The sequence below is a fragment of the Paroedura picta genome, chromosome 1 (genome assembly GCF_049243985.1).
Source record: "Paroedura picta isolate Pp20150507F chromosome 1, Ppicta_v3.0, whole genome shotgun sequence".
Classification (NCBI taxonomy): Eukaryota; Metazoa; Chordata; class Lepidosauria; order Squamata; family Gekkonidae; genus Paroedura; species Paroedura picta.
Genome location: NC_135369.1, coordinates 141,735,061 through 141,748,562, shown reverse-complemented (window position 1 = coordinate 141,748,562; position 13,502 = coordinate 141,735,061). Strand labels below are relative to the sequence as shown.

The window sequence follows — 13,502 nt, the reverse complement described above, 5'->3', positions numbered from 1 at the left end:
GATAAAAAGGAAGCAAGAATGGGAGGAAAAAGGAGGAAGACAGGAGAGAGAGTGAAATATGGGGAGAAAGAGAGGAGGAGAAAGGCAGGGAGAGAATGACATGGAAAGAGAGAAATGGAGAGAGGGAGAGAGAGAGAGAGCAATGCCCCCCACCCCCAGTGACCCAAGCAGGGGCAGGGAGAGTTGGAGAGGAGGTGGCATGTTTTCTTCGAGCAGGGGTGAGGGTTGGCATTTGTTGGAGGGAGGGTAGCCCCCGCAGGCAGTTCCTAGTGGCAGGAGAAGGCGTGGCTCGCCATCTCCAAGCCTGCCTTCTCTGCATGACTTGCCCTCTCCGTAGGCTGCTTGTCTTTGAGCAAAGTGAAAGCAAATTTCTCCTCCTATGCCTGGTGGTCTGTCTGTGTACCTGTCTTGTCCTGTGTGAGGTTTGTGTCTTTCTCTGTTGAAGTGAGCTGTGCCTGTGTAGCTGGGTGAAAATCCCTGTCTCCCGGCAGCCCTCTCTTTCTCCTGCCCCCACCAGTAAGTGTCCCCTGGGTCTTAAAGCCCCGCGAGTTCTGCAGTTGGTGTAAATATGTCCTGCTCTCTCGCTTTCTGCGTGCAGCTCAGCCTTGTGCCTCTGAAGCAGGGTGAGTGTGTCATGCTGTGGATCTCTGGGCACGCATCTCTGCCTCGAGGGGGGGGATTCTAGCAGCCCTGCCTGTCTGGGAAGTCGGTCAGCAGGGGCTGGGCATGGCTTTCCAAGAGAGTATCCCCCCCCCCGTCTCCTGGGTCTGACAGGCCATCCTCGGCAGGCATGGGGCCACGTGCTTTCTGTCGCTGCGCACCTCCCCTGCCTGTGAAGCAGGGGAAATAAACGGGCATGAAAAGGGCCCTCCCTCGGCACGGAGCACACCTAGGGAGGGGGCGGGTGTGCTGTGGGAGCATGGGGAAGCTATCCCCAGGACTCTCCCCCCCCCGGGAAGCAGCGTCGCGTCTCTTGCCGCCTCAGGGCACCGGGCAGGGAGCCCCCGCCAGCCGCAGGAAGCACAGGCAGCCGGGCTGGAGGGCAGGAGAGAGCTGGTTGGTGGAGTGTTGAGCCGCTCAGCGCAGTTCCCCCGGCGCGGCTTGTGGTGTCAGGTGGGCGGCGTCGCCGCTGCCCCACGGTGCTCAGGCTGGCTGTCCCGGCTCCGTGCAGGTGGGGTGGGCGGCGGCTGCAGCGAGGCGGGGGGTGTCTTGTGGCGGCGGGTGGCGGCGCTGGCTGCCGGGGGCTCCCTTGCGGCTGGCCTGGCGTGTCGGAGGCGCTTCGCTCCAGGCCAGCAACTGCGAGCCGCGCTGCGAGCCGCGTTGCTGGGGCTGGGAATCGGAGGGACCAATCGGCAGGCGCTGCGCGCCTGCCGATTGATCCCTCCGATTGTCTGTCAGGAGGAAGGTTCCAATCCGGACCCTTCCTCATCACGGACACATCCCGCCCTAGAACCCCTTACCCTTTTATTTAGTCCGTGGCGCCCGCGGCGCCACGGGCGGTTTAAAGATAGTTAGTAAGGTGACCAGATTGTCCCACTTTTGGAGGGACATCTGGGGGTACCTGGCAAATTGTACTTATGTTGAAATTAAAAAATATATATTACAATACTATTTTTGTGTTCTATTCATTCTATGAAACTTTTTGTTGCTCCATATAGACCAAATTTTAAATCAAGAACCCCTCCGGTCAATGGTGTCCCACTTTACCAATGTTAAAATCTGGTCACCTTAAGGGTGACATGTTAAATCAACAAAAGGCTCCTTTGCTGGAGGAAGGGAGGCATGTACAACAAATGACATCACCCTTTGATGGGCAGGCTGTCATCCTCCAGGAGGGGGCTGGAGTTCTCCCACAACTACAGCTGATCTCCAGACTACAAAAATCAGTTCCCCTAGAGAAAAATAGAACTTTCCAAGGTAGTTTCTAAGGCATCACATTGCTGCTGAGTTCCCTCTCTTCCCCAAACTCCACCGTCTCCAGGCTGTACCCCCAAATCTTCAGGAATTTCTCCAGCTCAGAGCTGGCAACTCTACTGGCAGGAAACAGCCCAATCCTTTGTAAACTGACATGACTCTAGAACTAAAATACAGCATCACAAAACTTGGAATTGGAATACATTAAGTATCCAATGGATTAATTCTTACCATTCAATTTTCTAATCTGGCCTTTTAAAACACTACAAATCAGGACTGGTTTTTCAGGCAGATATTTAAGAATGTAGCTTTTACACTAAGTTGTATTTGTTATATACTAAACAAAGGGTATACAAATTCACAGCAGTCAGTTCACCCTGATAAAGCTGAAATTTTCTTTCTAATTTATATTAGGAAAATCCTATTGAATTAACGGAATGAAGTGAAGTTTTACCCCAGGAGAACAGTTTTTTTCTGGAAGACAAAGGGACAACTTCAAAAGTAATTTAAACCATTTTTAAAAATTCTGTTTTAAAGCTTTTGCTTTCAATGTGTTTTTTTTTTCATTCAAATAAAGAATGAGCACAAGTGGGAAAAATATGGAAAAACCAAAGTGATAGAATGTACAGATGTTTCATAATAAAAGACTTTTCTTTCCACATTTTAATGTAATATAAATACATAGGCCACTTTACATTGGCTACTTTAATTTCAGCATCTGCCATATCATGACTTCAATAATAAACTATCTATATAGTACACTACACTTCCAACAATTAACTCGGGGAAACTAGAGATAATAATATGTACCAAAAGCATTGCTAGAGTATTAGTATATTTGAAACAATTATCAACTATCAACTAAATTATAACTGGATAGCATAAGAAAGTAATTTATTTGCAATTGAGTACAATCTGTATACTAAAAAAATGGGCATTGTAGGGACCAGAACTCCTGTGGTATTAAGTGTTCTGTGTTTTTGTTGAATGAAACAGTACTCTGGGTTTCCAAGCAAACCACAAAGACTGTGGAAAATGTTGGCCTCAAAACATCTGGGAACTGCTGACGAGACAACTTTCCTACCAAGATGGAAAACAGGATTTTCATATGTATTGCACAGCAACTCAGAAAAGGTATAATTAATAATATACTGAACAAAACTGTGGACTTTTGTGTGTGTGTGATCTCCAACTGAGTTTCTAAGAATTCATGCTCTGGAGAATAGGTTTCTGAATTTTTTCTATGTGCACTAGCAATTATTCTCATAAAAACCTACAATACAAGAATCTATAAAGAAGAAGAGCTGTTTTTTGTAACCTGCTTTTTACAACCCAAAGGAGTCTCAAAGCTGCTTACAACTGCCTAGCCTTCCTCTCCACACAAGAAACACCCTATGAGGTAGGTGAAGCTGCGTGAGTTCTGGGAGAACTGTGACTGGCTCAAGGCTTCATGTGGAGGAGAGGGAAATCAAACCAGGTTCTCCAGATTAGAGGCTGCTACTCTTAACCATTACACCAAGCTGTGTAGGATACCATGCTACCATATATACTCGCATATACGCCAAGTTTTCCAGCACAGTTTTTAGCACTTAAAAGACCTCCTCGGCTTATACGTGGGTGATTGATTAACAGCCTGCCCCCAACCAGCCAATCGCAGCATTGCATTTGCAACATGAGCTCTTTGCAAGTGAGCTAGTGGCCTCCAGTTAACCTTTGCCTTCTGCAAATATCTTAAAAACTAAGCTCTTTGCAAGTGAGCTAACTGCTCCCAGATAACTATTGCCTTCTGCAAATATCCTGAAAGCTTACTCCGGCAGCTTGTAGGAGATCAAATATTTGACTGAGGGATTCTGATATTTTTTCCCCTTTTCCTAATCACTTCTTCCAAACTATTCTTTTGGTTTCTGTGGGTGGGGTGGGATGTTGTGTGTTTTGGGGGTGCTTTGGGATGTACTGCTTTTTCAATGTTTCTTCTTTTATCTGAGGGGCAGCATTGTTTGCCTTTTCTTCTTGGGGTTGCGTTTCTTTTAAAAGTTGATTTTTACAGTTCTTTCTTTCACTGTTTTGTTCTGGGGGGCACTGTAGCCCCCAGTTTGGTAGCTGTTGTACTTGTTGTAGTAGGTTGCCAACTTTGGGTACTATTGTTCTGCTCTGGTTAGCTGGCCTGGGGGGCACTGCTTGGTTCTCCTGCCAGAGCTGTTCTCACAGGGTGTCTGTTCTCACAGTGCTTTCTCAGGGTGTCTGGCATCAAGAGAGGAAGGGAAGGCAATAGTAAGCCGCTTTGAGACTCCTTTGGTTAGTGAAAAGCAGGGTACAAAAACCAGCAGCTATTCATCCTCTTGACTTTTCTGTATTTGTTGGGAAGGGAGGCTGGATGGGAAAGTCTGTGATGACTGAGCATGGATTAAGCGCTTAGGCCACCCTGTAAATTTACCAGTAGCTGCTGCATTTTCCACCCTCGGCTCATATGCGAGTCAATAGGTTTGCCTAGATTTTGTGGTAAAATTAAGTGCCTCGGCTTATATGCGGGTCTGCTTATATGCGAGTATATATGGTATTTCATCTCTATCATAGCATACTTACATCCAAACAGCCTCACTTTTACAAATATGAAGCTATCTCATACTAAATCAGATTATCGGTTCCTTGTATAGTCTCTCCTAAGAGGCAGGGGCACCTCAGAGCCGCAGGCAAAGGTTTCTTATCACCAGCTATTTAATCCTTTATTTAAATGGAAATGTCAGGATTGAACCAGGGGAACTTCTGCATGCAAAGTAGACGTTCTACTACTGAGCTACCCCTCCCTCTTGCCACTAGTGCTATATGGACAGCTCATTAGATGATGTTCAGTTCTAAAATACCTACCTTCATAGGGAACTGATAAGGACAAGGATCAGGGCCTTTGCAGTTTTGGTTCCTACTCTTTGGAACTGAACAAGTATGTCCCCCAGATAGTCTTTTTAAAAGTAAAAATGACTTTTCTATTTCAAATGACTTTTGAGACCAACATGCTAGCTTTTACCTATTATGATACTGGTGCAGCTGCTTTGACACTTCCAGTATTTTTCAAATTTTGCATATTGTTGGAGTTGTTCTAGACCAGGCTTTCTCAACCAAAGTTTTCTGAAACCTTAGGGTTTCTTGACAGTCCTGGAAGGGTTTCCTGAATGGGTGGAAGTTAATTTTAATATATTTTTAAATATTTGTTAAACATCTATTGAGTGATCTGATAATATATGGTCATGTCGACTAATCCCTATCCCCCCAAAAATGGCCAGTGATAGGCCTGAAGGGGATGGGAAGGGGAGGCACCTCAGGTGGGCATGTACACAGCTATGCTTCCCAGACGTATTCTGCAAAATTTGGGATTTCTTGAAACCGGAAGAATGCTTCAGGGGTTTCTCAACAGCAAAAAAGTTGAGAAAGGCTGTTCTAGACTATATTCCAACCATGATTTTATTTATTACTACGATAAACTACTAGAGGGTTTCTCTTGGACAAAACACTAGAATGATTATTTTCAAATAAAGATATAAAAATAATGGGGGCACCAACATGATGAATTATTTATTCCTCTGGACTGAAATATCCAAGACATGCTACTGGCATTAAGTGGAGGTGTCAGATCACTGCCGGAATAGGCAACACTCCATCATGCATAGGATATCATCATATTTCATCTCTGTTACAGCATACTAACATCCAAAAATACCACATGGGGCATTTTAAAAAGGCCTAACTTCATATACATTTGGATCTTTCCAAAATTCCATTTCTAGCTGTACTGTTTCCACCTCACCGAGCCACACACCATAATTGTAGCTAAGCATTTTTCCTATGCTTGTTGGCTCATGTCTTTTTATTACTACAGAAACCATAGCTGCTAATAAAATACAAGGCCATGAACAAGTTTAGTTTGACCTGTCCACTAGAACTAAATCACTATAAGAGAACACTGAAGCACAAGCATGTACTTCTCTTTTCATTTCAGGAAAAGCTTCATCATGAATGAAGCATTTTTTTCTCCACTAATTTCCAAGAACTCTAAAGCAAAAAGATTTTCTAGTATTGTGAAGGTGCTGCAAACAAAACACAGCGGTTTGCCTGCTAGACTCATTAGCCTCCCATATCTGGGTTTTGCAGTTGTTAGTTTCCATGCATGAACCTCAGTCCCATGGGGTGCATGTGTGCCTTTGTCTCTAACTGGGACTGAAATGCAAGGAAAGGAGTGGACAGTGGGAGCAGATTTGGAAGAGAGTGGATTGGTGTGCATTGGTGGTGGAAGAAAGGGCTGATTTAGGAATTTCAGTGACTGGCAGGTGGATGGTGAATCTGTGGAGGGTTCATTATTTTTTTGGTGGATAGAGCAAGTGTGGAGGACGGTGGCTTCAGTTCATTGGAGAGTTAATATTATATGTGTAAGTTTTGGGGTAGCCTTCTCTAAGTAAGGAAAAAATCCTGCTTCACACACAAAAAGGCTTCCCGTGCTGCAAAGAAAAATGTTGCTGACCTAGTATAGCAGGCAAGTATGTGTGTGCTACAGAATCCACCTTGGAAGTTCCATTTTTCTGTAGGGGAACTGAACTTTACAGTCTGGAGGTCAGCTGTAGTTCTGGGAGAATTCTAGCCTCCGCCCAGAGGTTGGCAGATTTAAACACACTCACACAGCCTTGGCTCCAAACATTAATTTTGCATGAAAAATGATGAAATGAGCAGGGTGATTACATTCTTTTTATCTTTTAAAACAAAACAACACCCAGCCTTGAAAAAACCCTTCAAATCCGCATTAATCAGCAATTTTTCCTTTTCTCCCATTCTTCCTCTCTCCTGAAACTGCCCCTAGTATCCCATTTTTCTCTTTCTTTTCTCTTAGGAAAAAACAATCTGAAGATGTTTTTAAAATCTAGACCAAGTGGTTCTGGAAATGTAGGAGGCAAATTTTCCTGAAGTTTCATATCAGTACTTCTTGGAGATGGGTGGGACCTGAGGATCCCCTAGAATTTCAGCTCAACTCCAGATAGCAGAGATCAGTTTCCCTGGAGAAAATGAATGCTTTGAAGAATGCACTCTATGGCATTGTTCCAAGATGAGGACCCTGACCTCCCCAGGATCAATTATCAAATCTCCAGGAGTTTTCCAGCCTGGAACTGGCAACCCTACCCACCCACCCCATGACTTGTCAACCCTAGTGCTTAATTTCTAAAATTAGAAGCAGTGAGCCTTCCAAGGCACCTGGATGAAGCCCCATATGGTTCATATTTACCCTAGGTGTAATACTTGTTCCCAAGTAAGGGAAAAAATCAGAAATTCATTTTTTGTTGTATAAATCTATTGTGAGGGATAGCTATAGGGGTATCACCAAAAGCTCCTGCACTTTAAAATCTATCATACCACCTGCTGGCACTCAAAAATTGATGTAAGGCCTGGAGCGTGATCAGATCCTACACAAGGCATATGCTAGAAAGATATCAAGGAACATGATACCATTTCCTCCTTCCCCTTGCCAGCAAAAATATGTATCATTCCAAATGTGATGGAAGAGGTCTTAAGAAGAGGGACTGGATCCATGATCTGTTTTGTTTGTTTGTTCGTTTAAGTTGCATATTAGCTCTGATTATGGTTTTATAATGCTGGTGGGAGTCATTTTGGAGCCAGAATCCATATAAACCAAATTTGAAGGGTAGAATCATAAATGTTATCCTTTTCCTCACACTGAATTTTTTTTCTAATGCACATCACAGACATGCAGTATCACTTTGAGTATTACATCACTTTCACATCAATCGGTGCATCTGTCTGTACTACTAGAGTAACGATAGTAGAAATAATGGAATTGGAACAGCAGACAAAGCCTCTTCATGTGAGTAAATGGTCTTGGTTAGTTTTCCATGACACACCATATCTGCTCTTTTTAAACCTCTTGTATTCTTCTGCTTCAAGGTACAAGGAACCAGCAACAGGTACTACTATGTCTTCAGACAGTTTAACCATCAATGCCAATGAATCTGCAGGATTTTTAGGGTTCAGTTTTGTTTTGTGGGAGAGCATTCATGGAAAACTGTCTAAGAGACTGGAATAGCTACCTAAGGTTTAACAAGTTACTGTAAATATAACAAGCTATGATGTGAAACCTGCTTCCTTAGAACATAATATTCCAGCAGTTATACAATGTACCATTCCTCTTTAGAATGCTGATTTTCTTGTGTAGTTTATCACTTCCTCTGTTTTCATTTGCTTTTTCCTCAAAATAGGGCATTCTCACAGAGCAGATAACTGTCATTATTGTCTGACAGCTGGCAAAAGTCTCTCGAAAATGCCAGCATCAAAAAAACTAAGAAATACAGTTTTAAATAATGCATGAGACAGCACAAAATCTCCAAGGGAGACACAGAGTCCTTGTTTCTCTTTGTACAGTACAAGAACTTTGCAACTCAAAACATGTGCGGAAAGTTCCTGTGTTATACTTAAAACATTTCATTGTAAGGAAATGTCATTGCACTGGTATTGACTTAGTCTGTAGGAGGTTTTCCATCTCAAACATTTTTAGGTTAGCTATGGAAACAGCAAGAAAGTCTTATATAGAGAGATGCCACACTATCTGTTGTGCTACTTTGAAATTTAAAAGGAAAGAATAAAGTTCTGTGAGCGATCCAGTTATCATAATTTATTCAGTTCGTTTTCAGTCAATGCCATATATCAGGAATCTGCCAACCCTGTGTAAAAGGAATGTATGCTACTCACAGTCCTCCTAATCTACCTGGTGATCCTGTTGCAAGAGCAGGGTGATGTGCATATTTACCAAGCATGTACAAGTTTGGCACTGGATTTCTCAAGATGGACACATCCTTATTTCAAGACAAAGTAAATATATCCCTGTAAATAGAGTGTGGTGATCACACATCAGGAAGCTCACAGGTAGTACAGACTCCCATTCCACACAGTTGGCAGTCTTTCCATACTATTGTCTAGTGAAGTTATTGAAATATAATTAGAAATTAGAGTTTGATACAATAAATTAACGAAGCAACTACTAAATGTCTTATCTGTTTTTCTTGAACATATTGAAATGCTAAATGAGTTCTTCTGCTGTGATGGCCCACACCAATAAATGAAGTGTCCTAAGTGAAGCTCTGAAAGATCCCAATTGGTAGGTGGAGGTCAGCTGTTATCTTTCAATGAATGATTAGGTGGAATGCTCTGCCTGAGCTAGATGTTTATCTTTCTTCGGAAATTACAAAAACAATCCCCCTAACCCTATATTCAATTCAAATTAATCTGTTTAACAGACAGCATACAGCATGTTCTTGTCATTTGACATTATGCCTTGAGGCAAACAAGTAAAATCTTGCCAGATTTGCTCTTACCACCTCCTCACCATGGGAAAAACAGATTAGAAAAACAGTAGCTCTCAGAAATAGTTGATTGTTAGCCATCTACTGGGTTTCCACTCGTTACAATTGCTGTGTTTATCATTATGTCCTATTTCTAGTCTATGATCTCATAAGTTTGGCTCAACTTGTATAAAAAAATACCAAATAAAAACCCAGGAAGGATGGGAACATAAGAAGAGAAGAAAAGCTTTTTTTTATCCCACTTTTTACTATCTGAATGAGTCTCAAAGTGGCTTACAATTGCCTACCCTTCCTCTCACCACACTAGACACCTTGTGGGGTAGATGAGGCAGAGAGACTTCTGAGGGAACTGTTGTGAGTGGCCCAAGGTCACCCAGCTGTATGTGGAGGAGTAGGAAATCAAACCCAGTTCCCTACATTAGAGGCTACCATTTTTAACCACTACACCAAGGTGGCTCTTGAAGGACACTGACAATGTATTTATATTTGAATCTGAATTTATCCACCGCCACTCCTTTCCTTAAGCTGAACTGTTTCATTAAGCTGAACTGTTTCATTCCGTACCATTTGAATATTCTAGTATTACCAAATAATAAAAAGTCATTAACTGAGCACAAGCTGGTCACAAGATAAGATTTGGGTTCATGATCGATAACTGATCAGGTTCTGGATTTCATTCTTCTTTTCAGATTTTGATGGACTGCCAAGTACCTGTTATTTGCTGAAATTCTTATAAGAAGTGAAGAAGTTGCAGGCAACCATGTTGGTCAAGAGCAAAGATCAAAGACAAGATCAACAACCCATATAATTCCTTTTGTTAGGAACAACATGACATAAAACAGTGTGTATACTCTAGTTTCTCTTCAGATCGCATAAATCTTTTCAGTATGTAAGAGGGGGAGGTCATGCTCTTGTCTTGTCAGCATCCTTTGTAAAATACTGTAGCACTACTGACTTTTTAGAAGAAGTAAAAAATGGAGTCATTCCACCAAAAAAACAAAAACAATACTCCAAAATCCCCTCTAATATTTTGGCTTTAAAACTTTTAAGAATAAGTACCTTAAAAATCTTATTGGGATACAAAGTTTTGTGCTGCTGCCTGTAAAATCTGCCATCTCATGGTAGAGTGATATTTCCATGAAATTTGAACCTTTTAGATTGGCATTTGTCCTATTTTATTTCAATTCTATGAACATTGGATTGTATGCCCCCTTCTGTTTTATGGTTTTGCTAATACCCTTTACTTATCTGTTTTTATGTTCATGTTTTTTAATCCTCTGGTCTTGTTGTTGTTGTTAGGTGTGAAGTCATGTCCGACCCATCGCAACCCCATTGACAATGATCCTCCAGGCCTTCCTGTCCTCTACCATTCCCTGGAGTCCATTTAAGTTCACACCCACTGCTTCAGTGACTCCATCCAGCCAACTCATTCTCTGTCGTCCCCTTCTTCTTTTGCCCTCAATCGCTCCCAGCATTAGGCTCTTCTCCAGGGAGTCCTTCCTTCTCATGAGGTGGCCAAAGTATTTGAGCTCTGGTCTATGTTCACTTAAATAAAAATTGACTATTTGACCACTGAGATTCCATTAAAAAAAGAGACTCATGCAACGATGAATACAGTCAGCCCCTGGATTAAATGATTCATTTAAATATTTGCATTTTTAACTCTGAAGTAATTATTAACTTCCATAAATGTGAATATTATTGGTTTGGGATATGAAATTTCAATATCATTAGGGAAGACTGGTAAGAAATAAGGAATACATGATACCCCAAGATCAGGGTTTCCCAACCACAGTACCAAGGTACTATATAGTACTGCAAAAACTTCTCACAATGTTACTATGGGATGGGGGTTTTCTAAATGGCGGTTAGGGAGGGCACTTTTACCCGGTGAATGAAAAAGAGGGTTTCATTTTTTTTTAATTCTTCTCTTATCTGGGCAGGTTGACCTGTCCTCTTCCAAAGTGGCCAATGATGAGAGTTTGGGAAAGAGAGGGGATAGATCTAAAGCTATCTTCCAGACTGGGAACTCTCCTAACAAGGTGGTTCTTTTCCTCCAAGAAATCAGACTACTAGGAATACTAGGTAAAGTAACACAGGGAAACAAAAACTGAGTCCAATGGCACCTTTAAAACCAACAAAGATGTATTTATTCTTTCTATATAGTAAATCAGTGGTAAATTAGTAAAGTGTTTATCCAAATTATGCCATATTATTATGTCCCCTATATCCTCCTAGGCCAGTGAATATCCCCTGGGGCAACAGTGATTGCTGTGGCACGGTTGAAGAGATGGCATGGGGGACGCTGTAGATTGTTGTGGTAGATTGTTTTCTCCGCCAATATTGGTCTATGTACTGGGGCTTTATGTGGTTTTAATGTTTTTATGTAAACTGCCATGAGCTGGCCAAGCCAAGACTGGTGAATAAGAATAAGAATAAGAATAATGCCATATAATAACTCTTTGCTAAAACAGCTAATCTGTCCTTTTGATTTCAGTTGTAGTTCACAAAAACATTGAAGAAATAAAACTGTCCATGTTAGTAATTAATGTAAGGTGACCAGATTTTAACATTGGTAAAGCGAGACACCATTGACCGGGGGGGTTCTTGATTTAAAAAATGGTCTATATGGAGCAACAAAAAGTTTCATAGAATGCATAGAACACAAAAATAGTATTGTAATATATATATATATAAATTTCAACATAAGTACAATTTGCCAGGTACCCCCAGATGTCCCTCCAAAGTGGGACAATCTGGTCACCTTAAATTAATGACAGATACTTTCCCAATTGTGAAAAGAAATAATTAAAAGAGACCTACTTAAATCTAACACAGTGAAAGACATGATAAGTAAGTCTTGTTGCATCATACAGTAGGTAGTGTTTCATACTCCCTCTGAGTTTACTTCAGTTTACACATTTTAAAAAATGTGGTCAACAACCAGGGCCCATGATCTTCAAAAGAGGATGATTGACAATTTAAAGAGAGAACGAGAGAAGAAAGAATGCAAATGAATACCTTTATTCAGACATGAAGCTAATCTCCTGAAGTGCAACTCACAGAAAATCTGCGGGTTAGATCATACTGGCTTATTCCATTGGTGCCAGAATGTTCCTCTGTTGCAAGGAGGAAACAGAAATACAGAGCTAGAAGAAGCCCCAAAGCTTATTTAGTCCAATCCCCTGCATAATTTAGGAAATTAATAGCCATTTTCCCAGTGACTCCTGGTCTATGTTGCAACTTTGCCTTGCCTTTCTTGCTTCTGCCTCTCCACCGGAGCCAGAGCAGCTAACAGCCATTCATTCAGGGCTTGCCAAAAGTTTTTTTGGCACCCTAGGTATACTATGACTTTGGCAATCCCCCTACCTGACGGCTATGCAATAGAGAGAAACATGGGGACAAAGGTGTTTTCCAGTTTCACAGCTCAAAAGTCTGCGGAGGCTGAAGAACAGATGGCAGAAGAGAAAACAAGACCCACCAACAACTGTCAACCCCCAAGACAAGGAGAAGAGCAATACAGCAACTGAGACTGACTGAGAAAGGTAGCTGAAAGAGAAGGAAAACTGCAGAAGTGCACCTGGGGCATAAGCCAGCCCTAACAGAAATGAAGAAAGCCAGGTATAGAGGAGGATGAGAGTTACAGAAAAAGGAGGTGAAATTGCTGGCCCAGATCCAGCTGGGTAAGAGCTCTGGTAGGGGATCTTAAGGAGGCAAAGGGTGCTCCACTGGGCTGTGTAGTGGTGGCTCATTACGTGTTGAAAGACAGCTAGGAAACAAGGGTGATCCAATGGAGGCATTGGGGGTTAGAGGCAGCATAGGGGTAGGCAAAGATGGAGAAATTCAGTGTAGGGCCACCTCAATCCAAGCCCACTATTGAGCCAGTACTGGATTCACAGCATAGTTGAAAAGCCATTCTTTGAATGTTGTCAAGACTGTATTGCCTAGAAAGCCACCTATTAGCATACAACATTCACAGTCTTTTTCCAAAGCAATGATATAGGTGTTCCTGGAGAATAATCACATTGATCAGAAACACAAAGAAGAGCCACTTTCCTCCTGACCCAAATGGCAAACCTGTAGGTTGTGGATCTCTGACTCGTAACATGGGAATGTACTGGAATTCTATGTCATTAACTTAATCTATACTATTCACAAATAATTTCTCATGAACAGTGGTAAAACAATTGGGCCTTTGTGATAATGCACCCCATTCTTGCTGATATTCTCAAATTA

At 41.9% G+C, this 13,502-nt stretch overlaps 1 protein-coding gene and 1 long non-coding RNA gene across 8 annotated transcripts in view; one reads left to right on the top strand and one right to left on the bottom strand.

Moving 5' to 3' along the window:
- COL12A1 (collagen type XII alpha 1 chain) overlaps window positions 1-13,502 on the bottom strand; it is a 171,030-nt gene that overhangs the window by 116,213 nt on the left and 41,315 nt on the right. The window lies entirely within an intron of this gene.
- Window positions 457-8,134, top strand: LOC143822036 (uncharacterized). The gene is made up of 4 exons (XR_013226022.1): window positions 457-623; window positions 2,329-2,415; window positions 2,911-3,048; window positions 7,656-8,134. It is a non-coding gene; the product is annotated as an uncharacterized LOC143822036 (long non-coding RNA).